Here is a 16,030-nt window from a genome sequence, read left to right on the forward strand (position 1 = left end):
AGGATGTTTTGTAGATATAGTTGTGCTCTATCCATCCTTTCCACTGTTTTCAATAATGGAGTGCCGTAGCATGTCTTAATCTTGCTCTACTTTTGCTATAAAATATTTCTGGCAGAATGTTAACATGATATTCAATTTTGCCAAGGTTGTTGTAGTTGATCCTTTAATGCTATTTATTTTATCTTGCCATGGTTAGCTTCATAAACATGCCATATTGCTGTAGGTATTCTTTTTTGTCATGCATTGCTTTCTGATGAGTGAATCAAGCTCACCAAGATGCCTTCATAATGCTGTTAATGTCATGCTCTGTTTGCTGCTAAGTCTGAAACCTGTTAACGAAACTTGCTATGTTTACATGGGTGCCATCATATCTTATGGTCCTTTTTGGCTCATGGTCAGTAAGGGACTTTTGTTCTATGCTCTTAGTAGATTAATGCCATTCCTTTTTTGGCTACGTTAAGTTTCTGTAGCATGTGTTTTTCTTGCTCTGAACATTGCTACCTGATGCTGTTTCAGCCATGTCCAGTAATTTCACCAAGTCTGTGAACCTGATATCTTTTGCACTTTTGCCATGCTCGTTTGAACCTGATATTTTGTGATCTAGCCGTAGCTCAGTGTTAATATTTTGTCAAGCATCTCCTGTAGATTACTGCCATATGCTTTGTTGCTATGTTGGAGTGCTGTAGCATAGTTACTTGATGTATTCTAAGTGCTATCATGTTGTTAATCGCAGAATCGTGTCATTCTTGTTTTGCTTGCCATTTGCAAACCGTGCATCCGTTTCCGGTGATCTTTATATCGATTTAGACCGAAATCATCTCATCTTTCCGGTGGCATACTTGGTTTGCCAAGTTACTGCCTTGTTCATCCTCTTTCTTCCGGAGCACGCATACGCATCGCATATCATTCATGTATTGCATCATGTTGCTTGTGCTTTTCCCGTGATTGATTGTGGTTCCATTGCTTGTGTTCTTGCTGTGGTAGAGCCGAGAGACGAGTTCGTGAACGAGAAACCTGTTGAGTACGCTTACGAGGATCAAGCTTTCGACAACTCTGAAAACCTTGTAGGCAAGATGACCATACCCTCGAAATCACTTCTATCTTTGCTTTGCTAGTTGTTCGCTCTATTGCCATGCTGCGCTACCTACCACTTTCTATATCATGCCTCCCATATTGCCATGTCAAGCCTCTAACCATCCTTTCCTAGCAAACTGTTGTTTTGCTAAGTTACCGCTTTTGCTCAGCCCTTCTTATAGCGTTGCTAGTTGCAGGTGAAGTTGAAGTTGGTTCCATGTTGGAACATGGATATTTTGGAATATCACAATATCTCTTATTTAATTAATGCATCTATATATTTGGTAAAGGGTGGAAGGCTCGGCCCTATGCCTGGTGTTTTGTTCCACTCTTGCCGCCCTAGTTTCCGTCATACCGGTGTTATGTTCCTTGAGTTTTGCGTTCCTTACACGGTTCGTTGATTTATGGGACCCCCTTGACAGTTCGCCTTGAATAAAACTCCTCCAGCAAGGCCCAACCTTGGTTTTACCATTTGCCACCTAAGCCTTTTCCCTTGGGTTTTCGCGAGCCCGACGGTCATCTTTATTTAACCCCCCCGGGCCAGTGCTCCTTTGAGTGTTGGTCCGAACCGAGCAGCCTGCTGGGCCACCGAGCTCAAGTGGGAGTTCGATGAGGAACGTGGTCATTACTATGTTTCTTTTCGTGATGAGCAGTAGTGGAGCCCAGTTGGGATGATCGGGGATCTAGCATTTGGGGTTATCTTATTTACATTTGGATTTGACCGTAGTCGGTCTATGTGTGGATTTTGGATGATGTATGAATTAATTTATGTATTGTGTGAAGTGGCGATTGTAAGCCAACTCTCGTTATCCCATTCTTGTTCATTACATGGGATTGTGTAAAGATGACCCTTCTTGCGACAATACCCACAATGTGGTTATGCCTCTAAGTCGTGCCTCGACACGTGGGAGATATAGCCGCATCGTGGGCATTACAAGTTGGTAATTAGAGCCATCCCCGACTTAGGAGCCCCCTGCTTGATCGAACCGCTGGCGTTGTTGAGTCTAGAACAAAAATGTTTTGAGTCTTAGGATTATATATATCGGAGAGTAGGATTCTTTTTACTCCTCAGTCCCTTCGTCGCTCTGGTGAGGCCTCCTGATGTAGAAGTTTTGACTCTTCTCTCCTCAAATTTCACTAAAAAAAATTTAGGATCACGCGGGTATCTTGGAATCGTTCCGATGGTTTTGTGACGAGAACATTGTTCTTGGTGCCTCCTGACATTTAGGGGTTGTGGCAGTGTCCCGGGGAGTTGAGCTCCGATGTGTTGTCGTCACAATTTTATCGTTGCAGTTCTGGAATACCTGAGTTTCGCCGACATCGAAAATCTCTTTTATGCAGTTATTGATGAGATCACCTCGACGCCACCCAGTACTGGGGCGGGAGTTCGAGAGTATTGCCATAACTCGTATAACGGATGCTTTTCGAAGGTTGAGGTACACGATTTCCGAAGGTTTCTTCGTTATGTGTTGACGGATGGATACAACTGGAAATAGGGATTGCTAGTTTGGGTGATATATTTTGTGTCCCCTGTATCCCCAACATCAGATTGCATAACCAGAAAGTTTCGAGAGTTTATAGGTGGGATTCAAGTAGCTCTTAGCATTTCTTCCCGCAGATATTTGGTTTGTGATTGGGTAATCCTTACCACTTATTTGTTCCAGTTGCACCTTGCTATTTTATTCATCAATCCTTTATCAAATGGCTTCTCACCTTAATGGAAGTGTGATGATTTAATATGGAATTCATTCGTTCATCCTCGTTCGAATGTTTATTGTGAAGACTATATGTTGCAATTTCTATCCGTTGATTCAACTTGTCTATTTGTCTATCAACATGCTAACGGATGTCACCCTCTTCAGGATAGCTCCGCCAACGCGTCACAATCCGGAACGCAATGAGGGGAGTCAGGCGAACCCTCCGCCACCACCTCCGCCTCCGGAGGCATGGCAAGCTATCATGGCAGCCACCAATGCCAATGCTCAGATGATTTTGCAACTCTTGCAAGAGCGCACCCAAGGGCAAGGCAATCAAGGAAATCAAGGCCAAGGCAACAATCAGCCTCACTTCGCTACCCTCAACCAGTTCCTCGCAAATCATCCAAAGTCTTTCAGCTACTGTGCCGAGGCCACAGACGCCGATGATTGGCTCGTGGACATCAACAAGCATTTTGAATGTAGCAATGTCAGGCCTGAGGACTTTGTCAAGTTCGCTTCTTTTCAACTCAAGGGTCAAGCTGCTGAGTGGTATCAAAAATACAAAGATTCCAGAGGAGGTCGTGTGATTACCTGGGATGATTTCCGCCGAGACTTCAAAGCTCACCACATTCCACAAAGTGTTGTTGAGAGCAAGCGTGAGGAGTTCCGCAATCTCAAACAAGGCAGCATGTCCGTGTATCAATACAATACTTAGTTTCAGAAACTAGCTCGCTTCGTTAAGCAAGACGTTCCGGATGAAAAGAGCATGATCTATCAATTCAGAGGTGGCCTCAGAGAAGATCTGCAATTACCTCTCGTGCTTTTTGAGCCGACCAAGTATGATGATTTCTACAATATGGCTCTGAAGCAAGAGGCTGCTCAGCTCAAGTGTGAGGCTCCTAAGAAGAGAGTCAGGGACGTAGTTCAGTCTTCTTCTTCCTCACTAGTGGTTGCTAAGCAACAGAAGTTCTGGTTGCCTCCTCCTCCTCCGTTTCGTCAGCCTTTCCAGCAGAAGAGGAAAGGTGGCCATGGATCTTCCCACCCACCCAACCCTGGCTATCAGAACAAGTCTCAGAATCAAGCTCCAAAGTCGAATGCTCCTTATCATCGTCCACTCTCACAGGTGACTTGCAACAAGTGTCAGCAGAAAGGTCACTATGCTAACAAGTGCTTCAACCAAAGGCGTCTTCCGCCTCCTTCTCCTGTGAGATCTTCCAGCAATGCAGTGGTCAAGCATAATCCCAAGTCTGCAAAGGTGAACATGATGAATGCAGCTCAAGCGGAGGAATCTACTGATGTGAGAATGGGTAATCTCTCAGTTAATGATATTCCTGCAAAAGTCTTATTTGATACTGGTGCTTCACTTTGTTTCATGTCAAGACCGTTTTTTGCCAAGAAAGAATTCACTTGTTCACATTTGGGTAAACCCATGGATGTCGTTTCTCCAGGTAAACGTTTGAGTTCTAGTTTAGTGGTTCCGGATGTTTCCATCAAGATGGGAAACTATAAATTTTTGTCTTCTCCAATTGTCCTTGGTGTCTCGGATATTGATCTAATTCTCGGGATGGACTGGCTTTCTAAGCACAAGGCTCAACTTGATTGTGCTGCTAGGGAAATTCAATTGACACACTCTTCTGAGGATGTGATTATCTATGCCGCTCGTGACAAGACCATTCGGTTATTTTCTCTTAATGAAAAGGGCGAATTGGATGCTATTTCGCAAATTCCAGTCGTTTGTGAGTACCAAGATGTCTTTCCAAAAGAGCTTCCGGGTATGCCTCCTCACCAGCCAGTTGAGTTCTTTATCGATCTTGAGCCCGGCACTGAACTCGTTTGCAAGCGTCCATACAAGCTTGGACCCAAGGAGCTGAAGGAATTGAAGAAACAACTCGATGAACAAGAGCGTCTGGGTTTGATCAGACCGAGTTCATCTCCGTGGGGTTGTGGTGTTCTTTTTGTCCAGAAGAAGGATGGCACGGACCGACTTTGTGTCGACTACAGTCCATTGAACAAGAAGACAATCAAGAACAAGTATCCACTTCCCAACATCAATGAGCTATTCGAGCAACTTAAAGGTGCTAAAGTATTCTCCAAGCTTGACCTTCGTATGGGGTATCATCAGATTCGCATTCGTGAAGAAGATATTCCCAAGACAGCATTTAGAACAAGCTTTGGTTCTTATGAATATACTGTCATGTCTTTCTGCCTTGTCAATGCTCCTCCGACATTCTCTCGGATGATGAATTTCATCTTCAACCCCTATACCATTGAATTCGTCCTGGTGTATCTCGATGATATCTTGGTCTTCTCCAAGAATAAGAAGGATCATGCCAAACATTTGCGATTGGTGCTCGACAAGCTCAGAGAGTATCAATTCTATGCGAAGTTTTCCAAATGTGAGTTTTGGCTTGATGAAGTTCTTTACCCTGGTCATATCATCTCTGCCAAGGGCATCGCTATTAATACCGAGAAGGTGTCTGCAATTGTGAATTGGCAACCTCCTCAGAATGTCAAGCAGCTCCGCAGTTTTCTTGGTCTTGCAAGCTATTGCCGAAGATTCGTTGAGAATTTCTCTAAGATTGCAAAGCCTCTTTCCAACCTCCTCCAGAAGCATGTGAAGTATGTATGGTCTCCTGAGTGTGACGTTGCTTTCAACACTCTCAAAGAGAAACTCGTCACAGCTCCTGTCTTAACTCCTCCTGACGAATCCAAGCCATTCGAAGTTTTCTGTGATGCTTCTCTTCAAGGTCTCAGTGCTGTGTTAATGCAAGAGAAGAAAGTTGTGGCCTATACCTCTCGTCAGTTGAAGCCCAACGAAAAGAACTACCCCACTCACGATCTTGAGTTGGCAGCAGTTGTCCATGCATTAATAACATGGATACATCTCTTGTTGGGAAGAAAAGTGGACATATTCACCGATCACAAGAGTCTCAAGTACATCTTCACTCAGCCCAACCTCAACCTCAGGCAAACTCGATGGGTCGAAATGATTCAGGATTACAATCCGAGTATTGAATATACTCCAGGCAAAGCCAATGTCATTGCAGATGCTTTGAGCAGGAAGGCTTATTGCAACAGCTTAATCCTCAAGCCATTCCAACCGGATATTTGTGAAGCTTTCCGCAAGCTGAATCTCCAAGTTGTTCCTCAAGGCTTTCTTGCCAACCTCATAGTCTCTCCTACTTTTGAAGATCAAATTCGTGAGGCACAACTCCTGGATACCATGGTGAAGAAGGTGAAACGTGGTATTGATAAGGATCTTTCCAAATACAAGTGCTATCGCATTGATGACAGAGACACTTTATTCTTCGAGGACCGGATTGTGGTTCCTAACGGTGATCTAAGGAAAGTCATTATGAACGAGGCGCACAATTCTCTTCTTTCCATTCATCCTGGAAGTACGAAGATGTACCATGACCTCAAGCAGTCGTATTGGTGGACTCGAATGAAGCGAGAAATCGCTCAATTCGTGAATGAATGTGATGTTTGTCGAAGGGTGAAAGCAGAACACCAACGACCAGCTGGTCTCCTCCAACCTCTTGCTATCCCAGAATGGAAGTTTGATCATATCGAAATGGACTTCGTGACTGGATTTCCAAAGTCCAAGCGCGGAAATGATGCTATCTTCGTTGTCATTGACAAGCTTACAAAAGTGGCTCATTTCCTTCCAATCAAAGAATCTATCACAGCAGCTCAGTTGGCAGAGCTATACACCTCCAGGATTGTCTCCTTGCACGGCATTCCACAATTGATATCTTCAGATCGTGGAAGCATCTTCACTTCTAAGTTCTGGGACTCCTTCCAGAAGGCCATGGGCACCAACATCCGCTTCAGCACAGCTTTCCATCCTCAAACTAGTGGCCAAGTCGAGCGAGTCAATCAAATCCTTGAAGATATGCTCAGGGCTTGTGTCATTTCCTTTGGCATGAAGTGGGAAGATTGTCTTCCATATGCCGAGTTCTCCTACAACAACAGCTTCCAAGCGAGTTCGGGCAAGGCCCCATTCGAGATTATATATGGCAGAAAGTGTCGTACTCCTCCAATTGGTCAGAGACTGGTGAACGCCAACTTCTTGGCAATGACTTAATCACAGAGGCTGAAGAAATGTGTAAAGTCATCCGTGAAAACCTCAAAGCCGCGCAATCACGCCAGAAGAGTTACTATGATAGCAAGCACCGTGATTTGGCTTTCGAGATTGGAGACCATGTCTACCTCCGCGTCTCTCCAATGAAAGGCACTCGTCGCTTCGGTATCAAAGGGAAGCTTGCCCCTAGATACGTGGGTCCTTTCAAGATCATTGGCAAAAGAGGCGACCTCGCCTATCAACTTGAGCTTCCCTCCAACTTCGTGAATGTGCACGATGTGTTCCACGTGTCACAGCTTCGTAAGTGCTTCAAGACTCCTGAGCGCACCATCAACTTCAAAGAGATTGACCTCCAAGAAGATATGTCTTATCATGAGCACCCCGTTGCTATTCTTGAAGAAACTGAGCGCAAGACTCGCAACAAGTCAATCAAATTCCTGAAAGTGAAGTGGTCACACCATTCCGACCGAGAAGCCACCTGGGAGCGCGAGGACCACCTCCGTTCCGAATATCCGGAGTTCTTTTCAGTCCTAGATCTCGGGACAAGATCCTCTCGTAGTGGTGGAGTGTTGTAACACCCCGGATGTAACTTTCCATATTTGTAACTCCAACTCTTGCCATTTTCGGCTATGTATTATGATATTCCCTCCATGGTCGGGTTTTTGTCTCTCGTTTTGCATTTTGTTCATGTCATGCATCTCATATCATGTCATCATGTGCATCTCATTTGCATACGTGTTCGTCTCATGCGTCCGAGCATTTTCCCCGTTGTCCGTTTTTGCAATCCGGCACTCCCACATGCACCGGCACACCCCCTCTTGTTTCTTTTCGTGAGTGGGTGTTAAACGTTCTCGGAATGGACCGAGGTTTGCCAAGTGGCCTTGGTATACCACCGAGAGACCACCTGTCAAGTTTCGTTCCATTTGGAGGTCGTTTGATACTCCAACGGTTAACCGGGTAACCGCAAAGGCCTTTCGTGTGTTACAGCAAAACCTCCCTCCAAACAGCCCAGTAACCCACCTAAGTCACTTCCATGCTCTTGGTCATCTGATCACGATCGTGTGGGCGAAAACGGTGCCTCATTTGGACTCTCCTAGCTCCCTATGCCTATATAAACGCCTCTCCCTCCGAAATTACGGGTCCAAACCCTAGTCTCCCCTTCCCTCGCGCCGCCGGACACGTCCGCCCGGCGCCGGACGAAACGCGCCGCCGCCCGCAGCCAACCGGGGCGTGCCACGTGGCAGCCCAGCGGCCACTTCGCCGCCCCGCTGCCGAAACCCGTAGGGCCCGCGGAAGGCCCTCCCGGCCCAGATCGCCGACGCCGCCCCGCGCGGGACCCCGCCCGTGCCCCTCGCCGCCGCCCTCTGCCGCCATCGCCGCCTCGTCGCCGGCGCTGCCCGAGGCCGCCGCCCGCCGCTCCGGCCTCCACCGACGACCGCGCCCCCGCGCCCGACGCTCCGGTCGCCGGCCTCCCCCGTGCTCCTCCTCCCCGACCTCGACGTCTGCCTGCCTCGCCCGTCCCCGCAACTCCGGCCGGCCACCCTCTTCCCCTGCTTCCCCGGCGAGCAGCAGGCCCGCCTCGGCCCGCGCCAGATCCGATCTGGAGGAGGTTGACTTTTTCCCTCCCTCCGATTTTCTCCAAGTCCCGTAATATTTGCAATATGTGGCTCTGTTCATTGCATCATAACTCCGTGACCATAACTTCGTTTAGTTCGTGTAGTATATCAAAATGTTCACCTCGAGATGCTATTCATTTTGTTCCATTGTGCCATGCTCGTTTGAGTCCATCTTGATGCCCAAATCTCTGGTGCAAGAGTGCTATATGATGTTTACTACCATTACCTATCAGAACTTGGTGATTTGTTATTTTTGTTGCAATTGATGTGTGCATCTTATGGGCATGAGCTCTACAGGTGTTTTGATCTATGACATGCCATATTTACAGGGGTGTATGCCATGTATTTTTGTTATCTATGTGGTGACTAGCACAAGCATGCAAACTAGGCTTCGTGATGTTTCTGTTTTCAGGGACTTAGGATTTTCACCGTCTGTTGCTGCTGTTATTTTGTTGCCATGTATCCATGTGGCTACAGTGAGATCCATGCTCATTTTGAGTATGGTCAGTAAGGATGTTTTGTAGATATAGTCTGTGAACCTGATATCTTTTGCACTATTGCCATACTTGTTTGAACCTGTTATTGTGTGATCTAGCCGTAGCTCATTGTTCATCTTTTGTCAAGCATCTCCTGTATATTACTGCTATATGCTTTGTTGCTATGTTGGACTGCTGTAGCATAGTTACTTGATGTATTCTATGTGCTATCATGCTGTTAATCGCAGAATCGTGTCATCTTGTTTTCCTTGCCATTTGCAAACCGTGCATCCGTTTCCGGCGATCTTTATATCGATTTCGACCGAAATCATCTCATATTTCCAGTGGAATACTTGGTTTGCCAAGTTACTGCCTTGTTCATCCTTTTTCTTCCGGAGCACGCATACGCATCGCATATCATTCATGTATTGCATCATGTTGCTTGTGCTTTTCCCGTGATTGATTGTGGTTCCATTGCTTGTGTTCTTGCTATGGGTAGATCCGGGAGATGAGTTCGTGAACGAGGAACCTGTTGAGTACGCTTACAAGGATCAAGCTTTCGACAACTATGAGAACCTTGCAGGCAAGATGACCATACCCTCGAAATCACTTCTATCTTTGCTTTGCTAGTTGTTCGCTCTATTGCCATGCTGCGCCACCTACCACTTGCTATATCATTCCTCCCATATTGCCATGTCAAGCCTCTAACCATCCTTTCCTAGCAAACCATTGTTTGGCTAAGTTACCGCTTTTGCTCAGCCCTTCTTATAGCGTTGCTAGTTGCAGGTGAAGTTGAAGTTGGTTCCATGTTGGAACATGGATATTTTGGAATATCACAATATCTCTTATTTAATTAATGCATCTATATATTTGGTAAAGGGTGGAAGGCTCGGCCTTATGCCTGATGTTTTGTTCCACTCTTGCCGCCCTAGTTTCCGTCATACCGGTGTTATGTTCCTTGAGTTTTGCGTTCCTTACGCAGGTGGGTGATTTATGGGACCCCCTTGACAGTTCGCCTTGAATAAAACTCCTCCAGCAAGGCCCAACCTTGGTTTTACCATTTGCCACCTAAGCCTTTTCCCTTGGGTTTTCGCGAGCCCGAGGGTCATCTTTATTTAACCCCCCCCCCGGGGCCAGTGCTCCTTCGAGTGTTGGTCCGAACCGAGCAGCCTGCGGGGCCACCTCGGGGAAACTCGAGGCCTGGTTTTACTCGTAGCTTGACTTATCTGGTGTGCCCTGAGAACGAGATATGTGCAGCTCCTATCGGAATTTGTCGGTGCATCGGGCGGCGTTGCTGGTCTTGTTTTACCATTGTCGAAATGTCTTGTAAACCGGGATTCCGAGACTGATTGGGTCTTCCCGGGAGAAGGTTTATCATTCGTTGACCGTGAGAGCTTATAATGGGCTAAGTTGGGACACCCCTGCAGCGTATTATCTTTCGAAAGCCGTGCCCGCGGTTATGAGGCAGATGGGAATTTATAACGTCCGGTTGTAGAGAACTTGACACTTGACTTAATTAAAATACATCAACCGAGTGTGTAGCCGTGATGGTCTCTTTTCGGCGGAGTCCGGGAAGTGAACACGGTTCGGGTTATGAATGAACGTAAGTAGTTTCAGGATCACTTCTTGATCATTTCTAGCTTCACGACCATTGCGTTGCTTCTCTTCTCGCTCTCATTTGCGTATGTTAGCCACCATATATGCTTAGTGCTTGCTGCAGCTCTAGCCCATTACACCATCCTTTCCTATAAGCTTAAATAGTCTTGATCTCGCGGGTGTGAGATTGCTGAGTCCTCGTGACTCACAGATTCTACCAAAATAGTTGCAGGTGCCGACGAGACCAGTGCAGATGACACAACCGAGCTCAAGTGGGAGTTCGATGAGGAACGTGGTCGTTACTATGTTGCTTTTCGTGATGATCAGTAGTGGAGCCCAGTTGGGACGATCGGGGATCTAACATTTGGGGTTATCTTATTTATATTTGGATTTGACCGTAGTCGCTCTATGTGTGGATTTTGGATGATGTATGAATTAATTTATGTATTGTGTGAAGTGGCGATTGTAAGCCAACTCCCGTTATCCCATTCTTGTTCATTACATGGGATTGTGTGAAGATGACCCTTCTTGCGACAATACCCACAATGCGGTTATGCCTCTAAGTCGTGCCTTGACACGTGGGAGATATAGCCGCATCGTGGGCGTTACAACAGGTCCTCCTAGATGGCCATTTTCTAGATTCGGTCCAGCGCCTCGTTTAGCATAGCAAGGGTTGCTGAATTTGTGGGCTCTAGGCCAAATTCCGTTGTCACGGGGTGGAGGGCAGTCAGTGCCCTGGCCAGTCCTTGGTTTCCACAAGCCGAGCTAAACTCAGGGTACAGTACGAGATCATTGAGACAGTTCAGATTGTCACCATGGACTAAGGACGGGTCTTGATTCTAGCATGTGGCTCCCACACCGGGATTCGAGATCAAGCTGCTTTGGGCCAGGGGTGATCTCTGGCCATCGGTTGGCGGCTCGTCGTGATGGCTTAAGGCCAGAGGGGCGTCGTGATGGGAAGATTTGGCCGAGATAGACTCTTGGTCTTTGCCTCCTGATTCTGCCTCGAAGGTCGAGGATAGGCCCTTCGCAGACGTAACAGACCCGACCGAAGGTGGGGTCTGGCCCTCGCTTGGAGCGGAGTCCTCCTTGTAAGTGCATCTAGTGCCCCTTAGTGATTTTGGTGTATTGAAGACTTATAGGTTAAGGGACTAATGTGTTTGTGAGTGTACACAGGTTCTATAAGTCTATGAGGAGTTTGATATTTACAATGAAAGTCGTCCCCTAAAAGGAATGTCTTCAGCTGAAGGCTTTAGTTTTCTTGAAGACATTGAAAGTGAGGAAATTGGTGTGACCTTGAATACTTCAATATTGATGCGAGGATTATGAAGCGTGAAGACTTTTGTTTTCATAGTTTCATTTTCGCTTTCTTGAGTCATAGGAAACACCGTACTTTTAAAGGGGGTCGAGGTAAAACTAAGGAAACACTTTCCAGGTGATGCTCATCTCAAATCCTACACCTACCCAATCCTTTCGAGTGAAGCCATTGGAAATCTCATATAGTTCAGTCAATTTCTTCAGTGACAGAGACAAAGATCTTTTGGTCTCTAAGCAATTTGTTCGGACTGAGGAGTTAGGAATTTGCCAGTGCGGATTGCCTACAAGTGAGGAACATGATAGCCCTGAGGAATTTGAGAGCTCAAATTTCCGACCGTTGCTGTGCTATGCCAGCTGTCCCAAAATATGTTATCCACCTAACGGTCATATCATTGAAGGGCATTTATGTATTATCATGTCGGGCATTTCCCTAGGCTATAAATAGCCGCCCCCTACAACCACTTGTTGGTTGGCTGCTCCGAGAGAAACTGACACTTGTCATTGAGAGCATCCCATCCTCCAAGGACTTTGAGCGAAAATCATCTGTGAGGAAAAACCCAAACCCAAACACCTACAACCCAAAGTGATTGAGCATCACTGGAGAGATTGTTCCTGTGTGGGACCAACGTTTGTTTCCTTTGAGGACTGTGCATCCTCCAGACGGTTAGGCGTCATGGTCTAGAGCATCCAAGAGGAATTGTGGATCACCGAGTGATCGTGTCTGTGTAGGTTTGGAAGTCACCCGAAGACTTACCATGAGTAATTGGGCAAGGTCTGTGTGACCTTGGCTCAAGGATAATACGGTGAGGACTGTGTGTACGGGACTATGTGTCCTCGGGTTTAAATACCCAGCCGCTCCAAACAGACGTACGACTGTCACAACAGTTGGAAATGGTCTACCAAATCATCGTCTTCACCAAGCTACTGGTTCCATTTCCTCAACCCTTTCATTTCCTCAAGCTTGTGTTGATGAACTTGACTATTACTACTTGAAGACTTTGACTGAAGACTTTCTCAATTTCCTCAATCCTAAATCTCCAGTCATCTTGTCTTCTGCCTGCTTATCCTATTTACACGCTACCTGTGCTCTGTGTATGTTTCATTTCGTCATGATAACTACGCTACTGCTTTGTTATGCATGCACCTGAGTACTTATTCCACTACTAGTAGTTCATTTCTTAGGAAATTCCTCAAGTTGAATTTCCTCAGTGACGAATTAGTAAAAATCGCCTATTCACCCCCCTTTAGTCGATATAGCGCACTTTCAATTGGTATCCGAGCAAGGTACTCCCTTGTTCTGTGTGATTTTGGTTTAACCACCTGGAGTTTTATTTATGTCGACTGCAGGCATGATCAAGATCTTGGCTGGGTGTCCTACCTTTGATGGGACGGACTACCCCTACTGGAAGAATAATATGCGCATGCATCTTGAGGCAATTGACAACAATCTCTAGTACGTTGTGGAAAATGGCGTTCCCTCCATCACTCCTTCCATGAACGCTGCCGATGTGAAGAGATTCAAGCAACTCGACTCTCAAGCGAAGAATATCATATGTGGCCATCTGAGCAAAGGACACTACGACAGAGTGAGTGCTTTGGAGACAGCAAAGCTTATCTGGGATGGGTTTTCCAAGGTCAACGAAGGAGTCTCAACTCAACGTGACTGTCGAGTTGACATTCTACGAAATCTCTTCAGCCGCTTCAAAAGACTCGACAACAAAAATGTTCAGCAAACCTTTGATCGCCTCACTAACATCTCAAATGAGCTTCAAGCACTTGGTGCCACTGACATCACCGACCATGAGGTGGTGAAGAAATTGCTGAGATCGCTTGATTCCTCATTCGACACACTTGCACTGATGGTTCAAGAACGTGGAGACTACAAGTCACTTGATCCTGCTGATATCCTCGAGAGGATAAATACTCATGAGTTCCAACTTTCTGAGAAGAGAGACCTCTATGGACCAAGCTATGGAAGATCACGCGCACTGAAGGCCAAGGCAATTTCTGAATCTGAAGGAGAAGATTCTGATAGCAGCCTTGGTGATCCTGAAGAACTAAGCCAGGGGCAATGCTCATGAGGAAATTCTAGAAGTTCTCAAGACGTGGTCGCTTTGGAAAATCTTCAAGAAATGATGACATGAGATCAGATTCCTCATCTCGCGATTACAAGTAGAGGACTTGCCACAAGTGCAAGAAACCTGGCCACTACATTACTGATTGTCCTCAGTGAGCGAAGGAATCAAATAAGAAGAAGTATAAGGATGATAGTTCTGATGACTCGAAGAAGAAGAAGAAATCTTCAAAGTCCTCATCATCAAAATCTTCAAAGTCTTCATCTCACAAGAAGAGCAGTTCCAAAAAGGCTCGGGCATTTATTGTCAAGGAAATTGACTTTGAAGCTGAATCTGAGGACAATGAGGAAGAGGAGGAATCTAAGGAGTCACTTCTTGTAGGGTATATCTTCACAAATTCTTCAAATACAAGACGCCTCGTCACTTCTAGCCTGAGGCTATTGATACTACATGCCACATCATCAATAGGGTATATCTTCACAAATTCTTCAAAAAGACCTCATATGAACTCCTCACTGACAAGAAACCCAATGTGAGTTATTTCAAAGACTTCGGTGCTAAATGTTGGATTAGAGATCCTCATCACAATTGTAAATTTGCACCGGAAGCACATGAAGGTGTTATGCTTGGTTACAGAAAGGACTCGCACACCTACAAAGACCTCAACACCTTTCACCACGAGGTTGTTGAAACTGCAGATGTGCGGTTCGATGAAACTAACGGCTCGCAAAGAGAGTACCTACCTCATGTGCTAGATGAATGTCACCTGAGGTATCCATCAAGTTCTAGGCAACTGAGGATGTCATACCCACTAAAAAATCTGCTGAAGAAGTCATTCCAGAACGTGAATAAAATCATGCTGGTGCATCTGAGGAAAATGGCTCTGAAGAAAATGCTGAGCCCAATCAATGTCGTCAACACATGGTCATCCTCGCGTTGCAAATGAAGTGCAAATTGAGAAAATCATCGACGACATCAACGCACCAGGTCCTCTCACACGCTTAGGACCTTCACATTTGTCTAACTTTTGTGGGCACTTTGCTTTTGTCTCTATCATAGAGCCCACCAAAGTTGATGAGGCATTTCTGGAGCCTGAGTGGATTCAAGCAATGCAAGAGGAATTACATCAATTCGAGCTCAACAATGTCTGGGAACTTGTTAAGCGACCAGACCCACGCAAGCACAATATCATCGGTACCAAAGGGATCTACTGCAACAAGCAAGATGAAAATGGCCTTGTGGTGAAGAATAAGGCTCGTCTTGTAGCTCAAGGCTACTCACAGGTTGAAGAAATTAATTTCGATGAAACTTTTGCACCTTTTGCTAGACTTGAGGCTATTCGCATATTGTTTGCTTATGCTAACCATCATAATATCATCTTATATCAAATGGATGTGAAAAGTGCATGCCTCAATGGTAAGCTTTAGGAAGAAGTATATGTTGCTCAACCACCAGGTTTTGAAGATCCTAAGCATACTGACAAAGTCTTTAGACACAATATGTCCCTCTATGGCCTCAAGCAGGCCCCTCGGGCGTGGTACGATACTTTGAAGGAATTCCTCATGAAGAAAGGCTTCAAACCCGGTTCACTTGACCCAACTCTTTTCACCAAAATCTATGATGATGAATTATTCATGTGCCAAATATATGTTGATGATATTATCTTTGGCTATACTAACCAACGTTACAGTGACAAATTTGCTTATATGATGAGTGAGGAATATCAAATTTCTATGATGGGAGAATTGAAATTCTTCTTAGGTCTTCAAATTCGTCAACAACGCAATGACATCTTCATATCTCAAGAGAAATACCTAAAAGATGTGTTAAGAAAATTCGGCATGCAAGTTTGCAAAGGCGTCAAATCCCTATGCCCACAAATGGCCATCTATGCACCGATGAAAATGGTAAATACTTTGATCAAAAGGTATACCGCTCCATAATTGGCTCTTTATTGTATCTATGTGCATCTAGGTCAGATATTATGCTTAGTGTTTGCATGTGTGCTCGTTTTCAAGCTACACCAGAGGAATCACACCATAAGGCTGTTGGTCCGAAGAAGCAGAACTACGTATCACTCTCTACTGCTGAAGTT

This window comes from Triticum aestivum, chromosome 4D (assembly GCF_018294505.1).
Source record: "Triticum aestivum cultivar Chinese Spring chromosome 4D, IWGSC CS RefSeq v2.1, whole genome shotgun sequence".
NCBI lineage: Eukaryota > Viridiplantae > Streptophyta > Magnoliopsida > Poales > Poaceae > Triticum > Triticum aestivum.